This window comes from Carcharhinus amblyrhynchos, chromosome 35 (genome assembly GCF_965287045.1).
Source record: "Carcharhinus amblyrhynchos chromosome 35, sCarAmb.v2.hapA, whole genome shotgun sequence".
In the NCBI taxonomy this organism is placed as follows: domain Eukaryota; kingdom Metazoa; phylum Chordata; class Chondrichthyes; order Carcharhiniformes; family Carcharhinidae; genus Carcharhinus; species Carcharhinus amblyrhynchos.
The window spans coordinates 12,628,604-12,646,787 of record NC_137358.1 but is presented as its reverse complement, the minus strand read 5'-3'; the positions used below and the strand labels follow the sequence as shown (position 1 = coordinate 12,646,787).

At 41.8% G+C, this 18,184-nt stretch overlaps 1 protein-coding gene across 14 annotated transcripts in view; it reads left to right on the top strand.

Moving 5' to 3' along the window:
- Window positions 1-18,184, top strand: part of LOC145361758 (activating transcription factor 7-interacting protein 1-like) — a 165,182-nt gene that overhangs the window by 66,090 nt on the left and 80,908 nt on the right. Inside the window, exon 1 of one of the 14 annotated variants that reach the window (XM_080217713.1) lies at window positions 3,663-3,683. The exons of the other annotated variants lie outside the window; for them this stretch is intronic. The gene's annotated coding sequence lies outside the window, so the exon portion shown is untranslated. Of the gene's footprint in view, window positions 1-3,662; window positions 3,684-18,184 lie in introns of those variants that run through there. 14 annotated transcript variants of the gene reach the window in all.

Below are 18,184 nucleotides of genomic sequence, written 5' to 3'. Positions count from 1 at the left end.
GCCGCTGCTGTTTGTTAAATAAAGAATGTTACATTATTAAATTACATACCTAATGGAATATGGTATTTTATCAGACAGGCTGAATATCCTTTGTAACTTCAAAATGCATCCCGTATGCTTATGATGTCTATCCAATTAAATTAACCTGGCCAGATATCTGGATTGTTGCATTTTGATACCGAGGGTTAATGAGGCAGAAAGTGCTACCCGAGGTAAACATTTGGGGAAACAGGCTAGTATTAGCAAAGCACAAGCCATTCCTTTTTGTTTATGTAGGCCCCACCTCTTTCCGATGGTCAGTGTTCTCATGTTCCCTCTACAGTGGCTGGCTGTCTGACGCTCTAAGTTGCTGAAAAACGCACCACGGACAGTGAAAAACAACAGCGTGACAAAGGATCCATTGTATGTTTGTAGTGTGTAACATGGGTATCAGAAGAGATTGGATAATCGGTGATAAAATTATAGTAGCCTGTTTTTGCTGTGTAGTTACAGGTGGAAGAAAACTTAAAATGCAGTTAAATCTATATCACTGTAACTGCTGTATCTAATATACAGAATCAGATTCTTTCACAGAAAATTCTAGAAGCATTTACTGGAGTACCAGTGGTCTCCAATTCACAGCCTCGTTGCTGCTCCCTGTTGGTGTGCAGAAGAATGTGCTAATTTGCAGTTAGATATTCTGAGTGGTTATTTCACACACCATCTACTTCCTCTCCTGTCGGATATTTTGATTGTAACCTAGGGTTGCGAATCCTGGTATGTTTTCATCAAAAAAAGAAACCCGCATTAATTTTGTTTCATTGCTCCATGTTTTTCTTGAGATTCTTTATTGCAAAACATGAATTGTGAATGGTTTGCGCTGTAGTACAGTAGGTATTTTAGTGTTAGAATTTGGAGTGGAATATGGAATAGTTTGTTTTTTCCATTGTTTAGATCATCGTGCAGTCTCAGATTGGCATTTTATAGGTGAAACAGAAATGTGCACGAAAGCACAAAGATATTGACTGGCACTAAGCATTGGCATGTTTATGCAACGAGTAACTTGATCTGCCCTTGAGATGAGTATATGTCACACTCAATGTTGTATTGTAATTTTCTTTCCTTTCTCGTTTATGCAATGACTTGACTATTTCTGTAAAACATCAGTTGCAAAGTTCAATTGTTTATTTTACTGCATTAAATATAGTGCAACATCTTTTCGTGTTAAAATTCTGCAACAAAATGGCAGTTACGTTAGAAGCTAACGTTGCCAGAAGCAACCATTCTGTATTCTGTCTTAGTGTGCTAGTCACAGAAACCCACCCTTCCTGCCTCTGGTATAATGGTGTATGCTTTTCCTCCAATCCTCGTGCAGTTATTAATCTGTGCTATTTTAAGTTCTTGCTTTTTTTAATTTGAATGTGTTGGGGTGAACAACAATCAGCCCTGAAGGGGGTCTGTCAAATACCTGAATTTCTTTCTAGTAATGACATCATAAGTGAGCTCTGGAAAGTGTATGACTGTGTACCTACCCCATCAAAAGAGGTCTGACCAAGTTCAGCATAAGAGGCTGTTAAATTCCAGACGATCCCTTCAATTGAATAAAAAACTGGCTGATGGATAAGTAACCAATACTTAGTTGGAGGAATTCAATCTGGGTGGGGAGTTCTAAGTTGGGGACTGCACATCTGAGTTGGGGTCACTTGTTCCATAACTTAGGTTCCATAACTCAAGGCAAAGTCCTCAAATTTGCAATTGGTATCATTCTTCGAAGGCCAGTTGTAATTTCTGATCTTCTGGATCCAGTGTATACACAAAATAGTCGCACATGAAATTAAATGGCCAATAAGTACAGTCAATAAGGAGGAAAATAAGCAATACGCTTGCTCATAAGCTGTTGAAATAACCCAGACGAAACTAAAGAAACCTGAGTCTTTGGAGGCTAAGCATTGTCTAACTCGTGCAGAACTGCAAGCGCTAAAACACTAGAATACAATTGGAGGAAGTTATGGTCTAATTATATAGTGGCCTAATGAGATCTCAACTGCCTGCACTAATAGTCACCAAGGTATGAAGGGGATGTTAAAGTAATGGGGAGTGCAGCTAGGAGCTATGAGGCTGGTCCCTAGTGTTTCACCTGAGTTATGAAGCTAGACTAGAGGTTTTCCAACCTAAGTGAGGTATAGAGATAAGAGAATGGAAAAGGTCATACATAATACTATGTCATATTAAAATATGAACATAGAAAAATATTTGAATTATTGATAAATTTATGACTGATATTAGGAAGTACTTATTTTCACATCATTATTGTATTGCTTATGGTGTCAGTCTCTTGTAAGACAAAACGGGAGTGTGTTGGCAGGCTTGAGGAGCCAAGAGCAACAGAGGGCAAGTGACCATCCCAGAGGGTAAAGTCCTCTCTCGGTTAGAATACATCTGGCAGCCATATAATGGGCTGGATCATTCGCCAGGCAGCCTTGGGCTGCAGCCACTTGTGTATAGTTTCTTGTTACCAATAAATACCCGATTTTTATTTAAAAAAGTCTAAGCTTCTTCACAATACCCAAAGCGTGTCACACTGTTACAAATATGTATTCAATTTGAGGGACAGGCTTCCAGAAAGTGTAGTAGAACTGAATATCTGTGTATCCCTGGAGGGAGTGCAGAGGAGGTTTACTAGGCTGATACCGGAGTTGAGGGGATGGAGCTATGAGGAGAGGCTGAATAAACTAGGCTTGTACTCGTTAGAGTTTAGAAGAATGAGGGGAGATCTCATTGAGACGTATAAGATGATGAATGGGATGGATAGGATAGAGGTGGAGAGACTCTTCCCGCTCAAAAAAGACAGTAGGACTAGGGGGCACAGCCTCAAGATAAGGGGGAGGCGGTTTAGAACGGAGTTGAGGAGGAACTTCTTCACTCAAAGGGTGGTGAATCTCTGGAATTCTCTGCCCGTTGAAGTGGTGGAGGCTGCCTCGCTAAATATTTTTAAGAAGCGGGTTGATGGGTTCTTGATAAGAGAGGGGATTAAGGGTTATGGGGAGAGGGCGGGAAAGTGGAACTGAGCCACGACAGATCAGCCATGATCTTATTGAATGGCGGGGCAGGCTCGAAGGGCTAGATGGCCTACTCCTGCTCCTATTTCTTATGTTCTTATGTTCTTAAAGACTAAATGCTCCAGATGGTAGAATCTGGAACAAAAACATCAGGAACTGTTTGGATTTTGCAGTGGGAGAGGTTCTAGATCATTCTGGGTGGGTGGATTCAAATGGGCCAAATGGCCTTCCTCATCCATAACTTGTGATTATGCTGCTGTAGTTCCGATGTGCAGTGCTGGCTTTAACCCAAGGACAGTTAACCAAATCATTTTGTGGACTTTTTTCACCAATTGTTGATCCAGTGGCCTAATTGGAATTCCTTACCTCCTAGATCAATTGAATTTTTTGCAACTCTTGACAAGATGATAAAAAGGCTGCAGAACACACAAAAAGATCAAACTTCGTGGAAAAAGCCAGTTCCCACCACGTGCTGATCACTCACTCACTCCAGCTGTGTTTTTCCTCTACTGCCTACAAATGTCTATAGAGAAGCTTCCTGCACCATGGCTAGTTCTGTTTTTTCTCTCTCCTTGAATACCAAGCCTGGATAATCAGGCTCAACACTTTACAGATTAATGGAAGAATTGAGTTGTCAAATGAAAGGTAGTATCTTGCAGATTGGTTCTGCAAATTGCTGTATTTATGTCTTCGTTGTAACTAGTGAAATACACTAAATACACATTTCAAATGCCATTTGAAAACTAATTGAGCTCATTTAATGATGCATGCAATACAGCTCCCAGTGTGGTTCTAAACTTGGATGGCAATATGGGCACTGTCTCCATTTCCCCATGCTAATTCAAGAATGCAGAGTTGTGGTGAAAATCTTCTGTGGAACGACAGCAGAATTAATATTTCAGGCAATGATCTTTATTCAACAAGCTGCCTCCTACCCTAAAAGGAGAATTATCTTGGCTGAAGTATCAGAACAAGCACTGAAAGACTGTCCAGCTAACCTAAAGCTTTGAGTACAGAGTCAGAAATCTGCATCACTCTATGGACATAAAAGATGTTTGTTATGAATTTCCTCAGTAGAAGAATGTGCAATAATGGTTGTCAAATGATCACCATACAAGTGGAGCCTCCTAGGTGTTCATTACTTTGGGTCGGTCTGTGTTCTGACACCATTTTCTTGGAACTTGATCAGTTTGGCTCCTACCTGTAAGGTTGTGGTTTCATGTCCTAGTCCAGAACTTGTGATAGAGAAGGGGAGCGCTCAGACCGAAGGTTTGAGGTGTGCCTATTTTAACACAAGTAGTGTTGTGAACAGATGAGCTTAGAGCATGGATCACTACTTAGAAATGTGATGTGGTGGCCATTACAGAGACTTGGATGACTCAGGGACAGGACTGGTTACTTCAAGTGCCGGGTTTCAGAAGGGACAGGGAGGGAGGCAGAAGAGGTGGGGGAGTGGCACTGTTGATCAGAGATCGTGTCATGGCTGCAGAAAAGATGGATGCCATGGAGGAATAGTTTAGAGTCTCGGTGGGTGGAGGTTAGGAACAGGAAGGGGTCAATAACTTTACTGGGTGTTTTCTATAGGTCAATCCCAATAGTAACAGGGATGTTGAGGAGCAGACTGGGAAGCAGACCCAGGAAAGTTGTAATAATAAGTTGTTGTGATGGGAGATTTTAATTTCCCAAATATTGACTGCAATCTCCCTAGGATAAGAGGTTTAGATGGGGAGGAGTTTGTTAGGTGTGTTCAGGAGGGTTTCTTGACACAGTATATGGATAAGCCAACAACAGGAGAGGCTATACTTGATGTGGTATTGGGAAATGAACCTGGTCAGGTGCCAGATCTGTCAGTGGGAGAGCATTTTGGAGATGGTGACAGAATTCTATCTCCTTTACAATAACATTGGAGAGAGATAAGATCAGACAAGTTAGAAAAGTGTTTAATTGGAGTAAGGGGAATTATGAGGTTATCAGGCAGGAAATTGGAGGCTTAAATTGGAAAGGGGTTTTCTCAGGGAAATGTACAGAAGAAATGTGGCATAATTTCAAGGAATATTTGTCTGGAGTACTGCATAGCAATGTTCCAATGAGACAGGGAAGTTATGGTAGGTTACAGGAGGCGTGGTGTATAAATCTAGTCAAGAAGAAAAGCTTACAAAAGGTTCAGAGAGCTAGGTAATGTTAGAGATCTAGAAGAGTATAGGGCTAATAGAAGGATCTTAAGGAAATTAGAGCCAGAAGGGGTCATGAGAAGGCCTTGGCAGGCAGGATTAAGAAAACCCCAAGGCATTCTACAAGTATGTGAAGAGCAAGAGGATATGATGTGAAAGAATTGGACCTATCAAGTGTGATGGTGGGAAAGTTCGTATGGAACCGGAAGAAATAGCAGTGGTACTTAGTGAATACTGAAGTAAAGTATTCATTATGGAAAAGGATCTTGGTGGTTGTAGTGTAGACTTGCAGTGGACTGAAAAGCTTGAGCATGTAGATGTTAAGAAAGTGGATGTGTTGGAGCTTTTGAAAAGCATCAAATTAGATAAATCGCCAGGACCGGATGGGATGTACCCCAGGCTACTGTGGGAGACGAGGGAGGAGACTGCTGAACCGCTGGCGATTGATCTTTGCAATATCAGTGGAGACGGAAGATTGCAGATCTTGTGTCCTTATTCAAGAAAGGGAGTAGAGAGAGCCCTGGAAATTCTAGACCAGTGAGTCTAACCTCAGTGGTTGGTAAGTTGATGGAGAAGATCCTGAGAGGTAGGATTTATGAACATTTGGAGAGGTATAATATGATTAAGAATAGTCAGCATGGCTTTGTCAAAGGCAGATCGTGCCTTACAAGTCTGATTGAATTTTTTTGAAGGTGTGACTAAACACTTTGATGAAGGAAGAGCAGTAGATGTAGTATATATGGATTTCAGCAAGGCATTTGATAAGGTGCCCCATGCAAGGCTTATTGAGAAAGTGAGGGGACATGGGATCCAAGGGGACATTGCTCTTTGGATCCAGAACTGGCTTGCCCACAGAAGGCAAAGAGTGGTTATAGATGGGTCATTTTCTGCGTGGAAGTCGGTCATCAGTGGAGTGCCCCAGGGATCAGTTCTGGGACCCTTATTCTTTGTGATTTTTATAAATGACCTGGATGAGGAAGTGGAGGGATGGGTTGGTAAGTTTGCTGATGACACAAAGGTTGGAGGTGTTGTGGATAGTGTGGAAGGATGTCAGAAGTTGCAGCGAGACATTGATAGGATGCAAGACTGGGCGGAGAAGTGGCAGATGGCGTTCAACCCAGATAAGTGTGCGGTGATTCATTTTGGCAGGTCAAGTAGGATGACGGGATATAATAATGGTAGGACTCTTGGCAGTGTGGAAGATCAGAAGGATCTTGGAGTACGAGTTCATAGGACGCTCAAAGCAGCTGAGCAGGTTGAAGCTGTGGTTAAAAGGGCGTATGGTGTACTGGCCTTCATCAAACGAGGAATTGAGGTTAGGAGTTGAGATAATGTTGCAGCTATATAGGACCCTGGTCAGACCCCACTTGGAGAGCTGTGCTCAGTTCTGGTCACCTCATTACAGGAAGGATGTGGAAGCCATAGAAAGGGTGCAGAGGAGATTTACAAGGATGTTGCCTGGGTTGGGGAGCATGCCTTATGTGGCTAGGTTGAGAGAGCTTGGCCTTTTCTCAAAGAGACGAAGGACGAGGGGTGACCTGATAGAGGTGTATAAGATGTTGAGAGGTATTGATCGAGTGGATAGTCAGAGGCTTTTTCCCAGGGCTGATACGGTTGCCACAGGTTTAAGGTGCTGGGGAGTAGATACAGAGGAGATGTCAGGGGTAAGTTTTTCACTCAGTGGTGGGTGCATGGAATCAGCTGCCAGCAATGATGGTGGAGGTGGATTTGATAGGGTCTTTTAAGAGACTTTTAAATAATTACATGGAACTTAGTAAGATAGAGGGTTATAGGTAAGCCTATTAATCTCTAAGGTAGGGATGTGTTCGGCACAACTTTGTGGGCCGAAGGGCCTGTATTGTGCTGTAGTTTTTCTGTTTTTGAGCGCATAGATTGGCACTTTAGTACCATGCTAAAAGGAGTATGGTGTGTGTTATTTAGTGCTTTCCCAGCACAGAATTAAGAATATACTAATGTCTCTTTAGGTAGACGATTAAACTTCCCGCGCTCTGTTTTCCTATCCTGTTTATGTAGGGTTGCGGAAGTCAATTGTGGCACAGCTACTGCTACCATGACTGAGATCAGCTAAAGTAGAGGGTAATGAATAACAACCTCTGGCCTGTATGGCTGAGCTCCATAATTGTAAAAACACTTGCTCGTCAAACCAGTGGAGAAACTTCTTTGCCCCAAGTGTTTTTTTAAGCAATTCTATTAAGTCTGTCAACAAGATGTTCTGTTTTACAAGGCTTATTTCCTTGTTAACTTGTATCTTCTATTCAAATGAAGCTCCTAACCTGAAAAGTTGCCTGGAGTGATTGTAAGCTTATTACATTCTTATTACTGATAATAATTTATTCAGTTTAACTTACTAAACCTGTGCTTGGGAGATATCTTAAATCTTGAAAGAAAAAGGAACGCCTTTAGGCACAATTTGTATTCTTAGTAGCTTGCTTAGCACAGTAAAGATAAAGACTTCTGGACCTAGGTTATGTTTGGGTTTTCAATGCTTGCTTTGATTTGCAGTCCTAATGACGTAGGATTTCTTTTAAATCAATATTCCCTGGGTGGCAAGAGGCAATGAACAAAAACAAACACACTAGAAAGATGGAAAAGCATATTTTTCAAGTTTAACTTTAAAATTTATCAAATTAAAATATTTAAAATTTATTGTCACTTGCCTTGCACAGCAGAAATTCAAGGTGACAGTGATTCAGTTTAACAAGAAAAGTGGAAATGCAGAAGATGCTATCAGTGAGAGTAAAAATTAAAGCTGCTGCATTCGAGGTGGTGACCTGACCAGTCTGGCCTATATATGACTCAATGCTGCCACAGTGTGGCTGACTCTTGACTACCTCTGTCAAACCTCTGAACAATCCCTTGCATTTATACAGTGTGCGTAATGTGTCAAGGAGCTGCAGAAGGGTGTTATCAGAAAATAAAAGCTGACACAAAACCATAAAGAGACGATGGGAGAGGCAACAAAAGCATCATCAGTGACATGGTCTGGGAAGTGTCTTGCAGGAGAGAAAAGGGCAGAGGTTTAGGCGGGGGAAATTCCAGAGCTAAGGGCTTAAACAGTTGAAGGCATTGACTGCCGGTGGTAGGGTGTTGGAAATTCAAGATGGACGATTGTCAGAATTGGAAAAACGCAGAGATCTCAGAGGATTGTTAAGCTGGAGTATGCACTCTGGTTATAGCCAGTAACAGCAGTTCCCAAAACTAACTCACCATCTTGGCAACTAGAGATTGATAATAAATGACAGCTTTGCAGTGATACTCCAGAACTCAAGCCAAGCATGGAAGCTGAGACTATGACAGAAGTGCTACATATCTCCTAGTGCCTAGCATTTAGAACTGAAGTGACAGTAAATTTGGTTGTTAAAATGCAACATGTTTAATATTTATGAATATCAGAAATTTTGTGACTGGCAAAAATATTGCCTTTTTACTAGTGCATTGGATTGGGAAAGTCCCATCATGATGTTGTAGGCATTGCAGACACCAGTAACTTTGAAAGCTGTAGCGAGTAACATTTTAACTTATGATTTTTCAAAAATGTGTCAAATATGCAATGCTATAACATAATTTAATAACAGGTAAAGCCCTGAAGCCTGATCAGAGTCAGCTCACAATCGACTTGTTTAGCTACATTTAAATTTCTGCACCAATTCAAGGTCTCAGGAGCATTATAAAGGGATTGTTCATGGGCAGGTTAAATGGATTCCTGGCATCTTTATCAAGGTTGAGTTTTAAAGTTTTGGTTTGCAGATTTTCAGCCTTTGATACTGAGACAGAGCCAAAGAAAAATTAATTTTATTCTTTAATATTGACAAATTTCAAACAGCCAAGTGGGGGAAAGATGACCCAGAAGCAGTAACCACCACCTAGAAGGGCTACCATAATGTCTTGGTATATGAAGTCATTCAAACAGAGGCAGTTAATAACCATGTACTGGTTGGGGACGGTATTGTTGGGGGGGCATAGATACAGTCAAGAGTGAGAGTCCAGATGGCTGTGTTGTCTGCCTGGTGCCTGGATCACAATATCTACTCTGGCTGGAGAGGAATTTGTAGTGGGGTAGAGAGGATCCAGTGGTCTGTGTAGGTACCAACAATAGCCTCAGGGATGTTACAGTCTTTGCCTGTTTAATAATGAATTTTTTGTCTCCACAGGCATTTAAGTCCACCTTGTTGACCAGCAAGGGGCATGCATGCGGCAGGTTGTAGTGGGCTGCTCTTGGAAGTTGCTTCGGGAGTTGCCTATTGCTTCATGTCGTTAGTGTGCTTAAACTGGACCATCTCGAGGGCAACATGACAGCTCAGAGACTATCTCTGTTGCTGTGCGGACACATGGATTTGGGCCTGTGTCTGTGGGAGTTTGCGCGTTCTCCCCGTGGTTGCGTGGGTTTCCTCCGGGTGCTCCGGTTTCCTCCCACATCCCAAAGATGCGCTTTTAGGCTGATTGATTGGGTAACAAATTGTCCCTATATTGGACCTCCCTGATCCTCGCACATTAGACGTAGACTAAAATCATGAATAGGTCACTGAGACAATGGGACGGCGGCGCGGGCTCGTTGGGCCGAAGGGCCTGTTTCCCGTGCTGTGTTGTTCTTTGTTTTTTTTGTAATACAAGTAGAACTAGGAAAATACATTTCCAAGGGAGAATGGGCAGTTGGAGGCTAAATTTATAAAGCAGAACCTTTTAAGGCTCTGATCTCTGGATTACTACCTTAATCATGAGCAAATTGGCATAAAATAATCAGGTTAAGAGCTAAATGTGTGGGCAATGTAGTACTGAGTCAGGATGGTGTATGGCTTGGAGGGGAACTTGCAGGTAGTGTTCCCATGCATTTGCTGCCCTTGTCCTTCTAGGCGATAGAGCTTGCGGGTTTGAAAGGTGGTGCCAAAGGAGCCTTGGTGAGTTCTGCAGTACATCAGATGTTGCCACGATGTTGTTGGTGGAGTATGGGGTGCCAAGCAAGTAGGCTGTTGTATCCTGGATGGTGTTGAACGTACTTCCCAAATGTTTGACATACATTCATCCAGGCAAGTTGGAAGTATTCGACTTGTGCCTTGTAGACTTTGGACACGTCTTCTGACTCCCAAAAACAAGATACTCTCCACTGAATTCTGAGCCTCCCACCTGCTCTTGTATTTATATGGCTGGTCTACTTCTGTTTCTGATCAATGGCAACCCCCAGGATACTGATAGTGACCATTCAGCAATGGTAATCACACTGAATGTCCAAGGGGAGATGTTGGAGTCTGTTTTGTTGGATATGATCAAAGCCTGGCACTTGTGTGAAAAAAATCTTACTTGCCACTTATCAGCCTCCAAGCCTGAATGTTGCCCAGGTTTTGCTGCATATGGGCATGGACTGCTTCAGTATGAGTCTTCACAAATGAAGAACATCCCCACTGACCTTGCAATGAAGGGAATGTCGTTGGTGAAGCAGCTGGAAGTGGTTGGGCCTAGAACAGGGAGAGTCCGAATTAGAGTAAAAGAGCAGAGGAAAAGGCTCCAATCAGAGAAAGCATTAGGCTTGGGAGAGGCCCTAGTAGTCAAACACGGTTCAGGAGAAATCCTGAATATCCAATTAGGGAGCAGCAGGTTGGTGTGACTCTGTACTGCAGGCCTATGGTGCAAAAAGTACCCATTTGAACAGCAGTGTTGTGCTCAGTATGGCCAAAGAGATAAGATTATGGTCAAGCTGGTGCTTGAGTGAGTACTTGGGAATGCAGGAGAATGGAGTCTCAGAAGACTACACTGAAACCCTACAAGGCAGGCTATTACCGAAGCTGTCGACTGGAGTGATGTTCGGACAGAATTCCAAGGAGACATCTTCACCAATGGAATCTTTCATGAAAGAAGGATGGTGTTTTAGTAAGATTACTTGACAATGGTATTACTGATGATTGGGTGAGTTGTTGAGAAATCAGTGGAATCTGTTTTGGTTGAATTTGACATTTGTTGTACAGTTTTAAAAACATTTATAGCATGTGGACGTTGCTGCTTGGCTATTTCCCATCCCTACTTGCCTAATGGAAGGTGCTGGTGAGCTGCCTTTTTGAACTGGATAATGAGATTATAGTTTTTTTTGTGATTATCTTAGAGAAACACGTTTTAGCACCAACCAGGGAGCAGGTTGTTTGAATCTGATAAATTACAATGTGACAAGATTAGTTAATATGAAGGTGTTTTCTGGATAGTAGTGATCATAATATGGTTAAATATTGCATTCAGCTTGAGGAACACTACCTGCAAGTTCCCCTCCAAGCCATACAACATCCTGACTCAGAACTACATTGCCATTCCTTCACTGTTGCTGCATCAAAATACCAGAACTTTCGTCTTAAAAGCACTGTGGGTTACCTACATCACATGAACTGCAGCGGCTCATGAAGGCAGCTCAGCACCACCACTTTGAGGGCAATTCAAGATGGACAATAACTTCTGGCCTAGCCAGTGACACGCAAATCCCATTAAATAGTTTTTTTTTAAAAAGCACTTAGCACCAATGGCATTCTGCATCTGGCCACCAGACTTTGCTTTCACACCATTTCCCCTTTTTACTCCTCTTACAAGCAAGATTGTTGGACTTGTCCTGGGCCAGATAACTTTTAAATGACAAAACTGTGCATGTGCAGAAAGTCCAAGGTCTGTCGAGTTGAAGTTTCCAATCACTGCTTCCCAACAAGCTAAGTATAGTTTTCATAAAAGCTGTGTTTTAAACTTAAATGAGGGCAATTATGACAACGTGAAGACTGAGTTGTCTAAAAGTGAACTGGGAACCAGATTAAGGGATAGGTTTTGAGACACAGAGGCAGACATTTAAAGGTGATATTTCTGAATAATCAGAAAAGATGCATTCCACTGAAAAAGAAAGTCTAAAGGATCGCATTCTGTACTAAGCTTTAAAAAAAGTATCAAATTGAAGGAAAAAGCATATAATTCTACAAAGATAAGCGTCAGGTCAGAAGATTGGACTGAATATGAAAAAGCAAAAAATGAGTGTGAAATTAGCATTGTAGAGAAAGATTTCTGGAAATATAGAAACAACAGTTTCTATAGCTGTTTAAAAAGGAAAAGAGTAACTACAGTGAGCGTGGATCCTCGAGAGCCTGGGAGTTAATAGGAATTGAGAAAATAGTGGATGAATTGAATGTTTTGTGCCTGCCCTCCATGGAGATTATAAGGAAGAAGTCTCTCAACACCAGGTTAAAGTCCAACAGATTTATTTGGTAGCAAAAGCCACTAGCTTTTGGAGCGCTGCCCCTTCATCAGGTGGATGGGAGTTCTATTCACAAACAGGACATATAAAGACACAAATTCAATTTACAAAGTAACGATTGGAATGCGAGTCTTTACAGGTAATCAAGTCTTAAAGGTACAGACAATGTGAGTGGAGAGAGCGTTAAAGAGTTGTATGTTGTCTCCAGACAGGACAGTTAATGAGATTTTGCAAGTCTAGGCAAGTCATGGGGGGTTACAAATAGTGTGACGTGAACCCAAGATCCCGGTTGAGGCTGTCTTCATGTGTGCAGAACTTGGCTATCAGTCTCTGCGCTGTCGTGTGTCGTGAATGCCGCCCTGGAGAACACTTTTATCCGAAGATCAGAGGCTCAATGCCCGTGACCACTGAAGTGTTCCCCAACAGGAAGAGAACACTCTCTTGCCTGGTGATTGTCGAGTGGTGTTCATTCATCCATTGTCATAGTGTTTGCATGGTCTCCCCAATGTATCATGCCTTGGGGCATCCTTTCCTGCAGTGTATCAGGTAAACACAGTAAGAAGTCTCTCAACACCAGGTTAGAGTCCACCAGGTACACGGTACATGTTCTTGCAGCTCAGTCAACGTTGTCTACCTGATACGCATGATGTAGAGATGCCAGTGTTGGACTGGGATAAACACAGTAAGAAGTCTCACAACACCAGGTTAGAGTGCAACAAGTTTATTTGATAGTAATCTCACTAGCTTTCAGAAATGGTGTTCCTTCGTCAGGTGTGTGGAAGGTTCTGATCAGAGAAGGGCATATAGAGTCACACACAGTTTACAGAACACTGATTCAGCATGCAAGCCTTCCACGCACCTGATGAAGGAACACCGTTTCCGAAAGCTTGTGAGATTACTATCGGATAAACTGGTTGGACTCTAACCTAGTGTTGTGAGACTTCTTACTGTGTTTACCCCAATCCAACACTGGCATCTCTACATCATGCGTATCAGGTAGACAACGTTGGCTGAGTTGCAAGAACATGTACCGTGTACCTGGTGGATGGTGTTCTCACGTGAAATGATGGCATCCATATCAATCTGGCACGTCTTGCAGAGGTTGCTGTGGGAGGGTTGTGCGGTGTCATGGTCTCTCTTCTCCTGAAGGCTGGGTAGTTTGCTGCAGACAGTGGTCTGTTTGAGGTTGTGCAGTCGTTTGAAGGCAAGAAGTGGGGGTGTGAGAATGGCCTTGGCGAGATGTTCGTCTTCATCAATGACATGTTGAAGGTTCGGGAGAAGATGTCGTAGCTTCTCTGCTCTGGGGAAGTACTGGACAATGAAGGGTACTCTGTCCACCGTGTCCCGTGATGAAAGATACAGAATGCAGTGCCTGCACTGACTCTGTAATCTTATTAATTTTGGAGACCCAAGTCTGACCTTTATTTGCCTCTGCAGTAGGTGAGGCAGAGAGACCACTTTAATGACAATGAAAGACATTTGCTAAAAGGCAGAGAGGCCATTTTAAAGACCTTTTGAGATTGTTTCAGATGCAATTTAGTGCTGCAATCCCTCAGAATCGTTCCTAAACAACAATTAGAAATGCCCACAGGTGATGGTAGTGGGTCTGCTGCTGCTAAGGAAACAAATAAAACTATAATCCAAGCAGAAAATTTGAGTTTTTAATGTATCTTAAGGCCAGAAATAAACAATCGTTGTTAGTAGAGTGCATGGGCTACCGCCAGTGTCGGTAGGAACAAAGTGTTGAAGCTTCAGTTGCCAATATGAGTTGGACTTGAAGCGTCATAATGAGAGAACGTAGACTCATGGCACTCTGGATCGAAGATCAAAATCATCTTAGTTTGGTCATCCAAGCAAAAGCCAAATACTTGTATGAAAGTTTAGAGGATGAGCAGGGTGAGCATCCAGTCAGCAAATATCCATGCTAGTTATGAATGGTCCAAACATTTCAAGAGGCTTTCCAATCGGCACAATATAGTCACTGGTGAAGTGGCTAGTGCCAGCACAGGAGCAGCTGGTAAATTCTTTGCACATTTGAAGAGAGTCATTGAAGAATGTGGCTACTCACCAAACGGGTTTTTGAACAGTTGGTGAGACAGGGTTGTGAGAATGTAAACCACACAAATCCATTTCCAAAGAGAAAATGGTGTCAGGATTTAAAACTGCAATGATCAGAATAACAGAGTGCAGAAGCCATCAAACAACTTCTCAAATTGACTCTCCAAGCAACACACGCCTCACTTGTGGCAGAACCTGCAGATCACTCAATCAAACTGGAGTAGAAGCAAAATATCCCTGACCATGAACACCATTATGCTACTTCCTCGCTACGCTCCAGTTATTACTGGCTGAGTTTTCAGTCAATTCATCTCACGTTGCTTAATTAATTCGAGTGGAAATCAACAACAGAGTGCAAGAATTGAAAAATAATAAGCAACTAGCGAAGAAATGTCAGTCATGGAACTGTTAAATAAAAGTGGAAAAGATAGTTTTGTACATTTAGGACTCTACTGTTAGAATTTCAACAAGCCTAAGATTCAGAATGTTGGTAATAGGATCAGTTGGTGGATTGAATGGTGGAGAAGATTGGAAAGGCTGATGTGATTCCATCTATTCTGCCATTTGTGTTAAACACACAGCAAATTCAGAGAACCTGTTGGTTATATGTACAACTAACAAAAATATTTTTGAATTATATCCAATGAAATAATTAATTTCAAAATTGCAGACATTTGAATGAGAAATAGAAATTGAAAACTTGATCTTTTGTACAAATGCTGGTGGTAGTAGCAAAATGAAGCTCCATGGTCATTCTGAGACCATACCTTTTGAGTCACCATATTTTTTATAAGTTTATTTATTAGTGAAGTAGGCTTATATTTACACTGCAATGAAGTTACTATGAAAATCCCCTAGTCGCCATGCTCCAGCCCCTGCTCAGATACACCGAGGGAGAACTTAGCATGGCCATTGCACCTAACTAGCACCTCAGGCTACTGCAGGTACACCCACAATGCTGCTGAGAAAGCAGTTCCAGGATTTTGATCCCATGATGATGAAGGAACAGCAATTTTAGTTCCAAGTGGAGATGGTGTGTAGTTTGGAGAGAAACTTGCAGTTGGTAATGCTCCTTTGCATCTGTTTCCTTCTTGGTTAGAGGTTGTGGTTTTGAAGGAGCTGTGAACAAGGGCTTAGAAGAAGGGCAGAAAAAGCGTAGGGATGGCAAGCAAGACAGTGAGGGGTTGGGGCAGCAAGCAGAAGATAGCAAACAGTGTTCAATTATGAATTTAAGTTTTTGCCATTTTTGGTGCAGACATTGTTGGCAGTGACATTACAGGCACTGCAGCTGCACATATGCCCTTTGCAGTTGCAATGTCAGCAAGCACAGCCTTTCCTTTGGGCAGTCCAGGGCTGAGAATATGAAGTGCTACTTCACTTTTCTTGGCTACAGACCAGGGATCAATCCCAGAATGTAAGTCTCAGTTGCTAACTGGATAAGGCCTGAGCCATTCATGAGCTACTCAGCTGCAACAATGAAATTATACAAGTGCTAACCACTTGTGAAAGGCAGTACTTATTTTGTGACATGGGCTGTGTCACTAAAAAGGATATAGTGGCAAAATATTATTCTACTTCTTCACCATCTATAATGACCTGAGATGTCTGCTCATAAATTACAAAATGAAATAGACAAAACATGAATTGGAACAGGTTGGAACTGATGAATCAGCAGTGACTGGAATCCTGTTACAATTGGCCACATTCCAGTCCTGCTGGCCAGGTTTCCCTACTTTTAGATGTCTGTCTTAAAATGGGTGACAATGAGTTCTACTGCAAGTCCAGATTGGTTTGAACTGAGAGTCTAGATGCAAGGCCGATTTAATTTGGGTTGACCCTATTTTGTTTCCTATGTTCTTTATTTGGTGGATGTTTGAGTTTGAGTTCGACAGAGCTGGTGAACGGGATATCAGTGTTATCGAGCACTGCAAAAGATTCATAGAGTTTCTATGATCTGTCCTCATTGAGTTGTACTGATGAATCTATGTAAAACTTAGTTTGTTCGTAATTGGGCTACTGTGAAAACTTTGCACACTTTTGGAAGAATATTGCAGTAATGGAAGTGATGTCACGCAGGGTCATTAAGATGATTTTGAGTATGAATATGTAACAAAAATGAAGGCTCAAAAGGGGCAAATTGTGTTAGGTTGCAAAGTGATGTGATAAAGACGGAAAGGAGAAGAATAGTGAAAATCTTCTGCAGGTTTTGAGATATTTGAAGGTGAGAGAGGATTGATACAAGCATAGAATCCTTACAGTGCATAAGAGGTTATGGCCTAGTGGTGTTATCGCTATCTCTGCTAATGTTCTGAGGTCCTGGGTTTGAATCCCACCACAGCAAATGGTGGAATCTGAATTCAATTAAAAGAAATGTGGAATTAAGAATCTCCTGGCGACCATGAAACCGTTGTTGATTGTCTGTAAAACCCATCTGGTTCACTAATGTCCTTTTAGCAAAGGAAATCTGCTGTTCTTATCTGTTCTGGCCTAATGTGATTCTGCATCAACTCTCTGATAAGAGTATCTTACCAGACCACCTCCTTGTAACCCCACACATTTCCTATGGCTAATCCACGTAACATACACATCATGGAACACTGAGGGTCAATTTAGAATGGCCAATTCACCTAACCTGCACATCTTTGGACTGAGAAAGGAAACTGGAGCACCCAGAGGAAACCCACACAAACACGGGAGAATGTGCAAACTCCACTATGCCACCATGTTGCTCTAACATTTAATATTGAATGTGCCTTTTCTTTCTCCCTACTTGAATGTCCTTCTAATAATATTTGAATTTTGTGCATGCACAACAGGAGGTGAGCCGAAAAGGAAAGTAATCAGACAGTCTGTAAATCCAAAATTGTCGTAAAGAATATTTTGCGTAGTCTGAAATTGTACTGAAACATTTAATCAACAGGAAATGTTTAGCACCAGAAAAAAGACATGATGTGGAGATGCCGGCGTTGGATTGGGGTAAGCACAATAAGAAGTCTCACAGATTAAAGTCCAGCCTGTTGAACTTTAACCTGGTGTTGTGAGACTTCTTACCAGGAAAAAGAACCATGAAAGCTTTGGGATTGTTGTGATATCTCAACAGCATCACCAATGTCTTCTGGAGGCTGGGGGGTTGGAGTGGAAGAGAGCCTGTTGCCACTACCTGAAATGTCTTTGATTGGAAGTTGGTGGAAGAGAGCCTGCTCTCCCTACCTGATCTGGCCTTCCATGCGACTCCTACATTAACTAGCTGACTTGTAAAGACTTTTGAATTAGTTTAGCAAACCACTTCATTGTAACCAGCCTAGCAAGAAGGGTTTCCTATTTAACATGGTCATGGGAGCACCATAACCACGAGGAGTGCAGTGAGTCAGAGAACACCAGCCCCTTGAGGCAACCACAGGTGTGTTTCTATATTCCAATATTAAGTTTAAATTTAAATGTACACTTTGTAAATAATTGTAGCTGTTTTCATTCCTTAAAGTAAGCATGTAAATTCATGCTTCAGAAAAAGGAAAATCAAATGTATTGTTTGTCATTGCCACCCTGTACCCCTTGTTGTTACTGTGATTTATCACATTTTTTTGCTCTGATTTCATATCAGAACATTGTATGTTAAGAGTTTGATCATGGAAATAAAACCTGATGATTTTAAATATGCATAAATAATGCTCAACCTTAAAATTTCT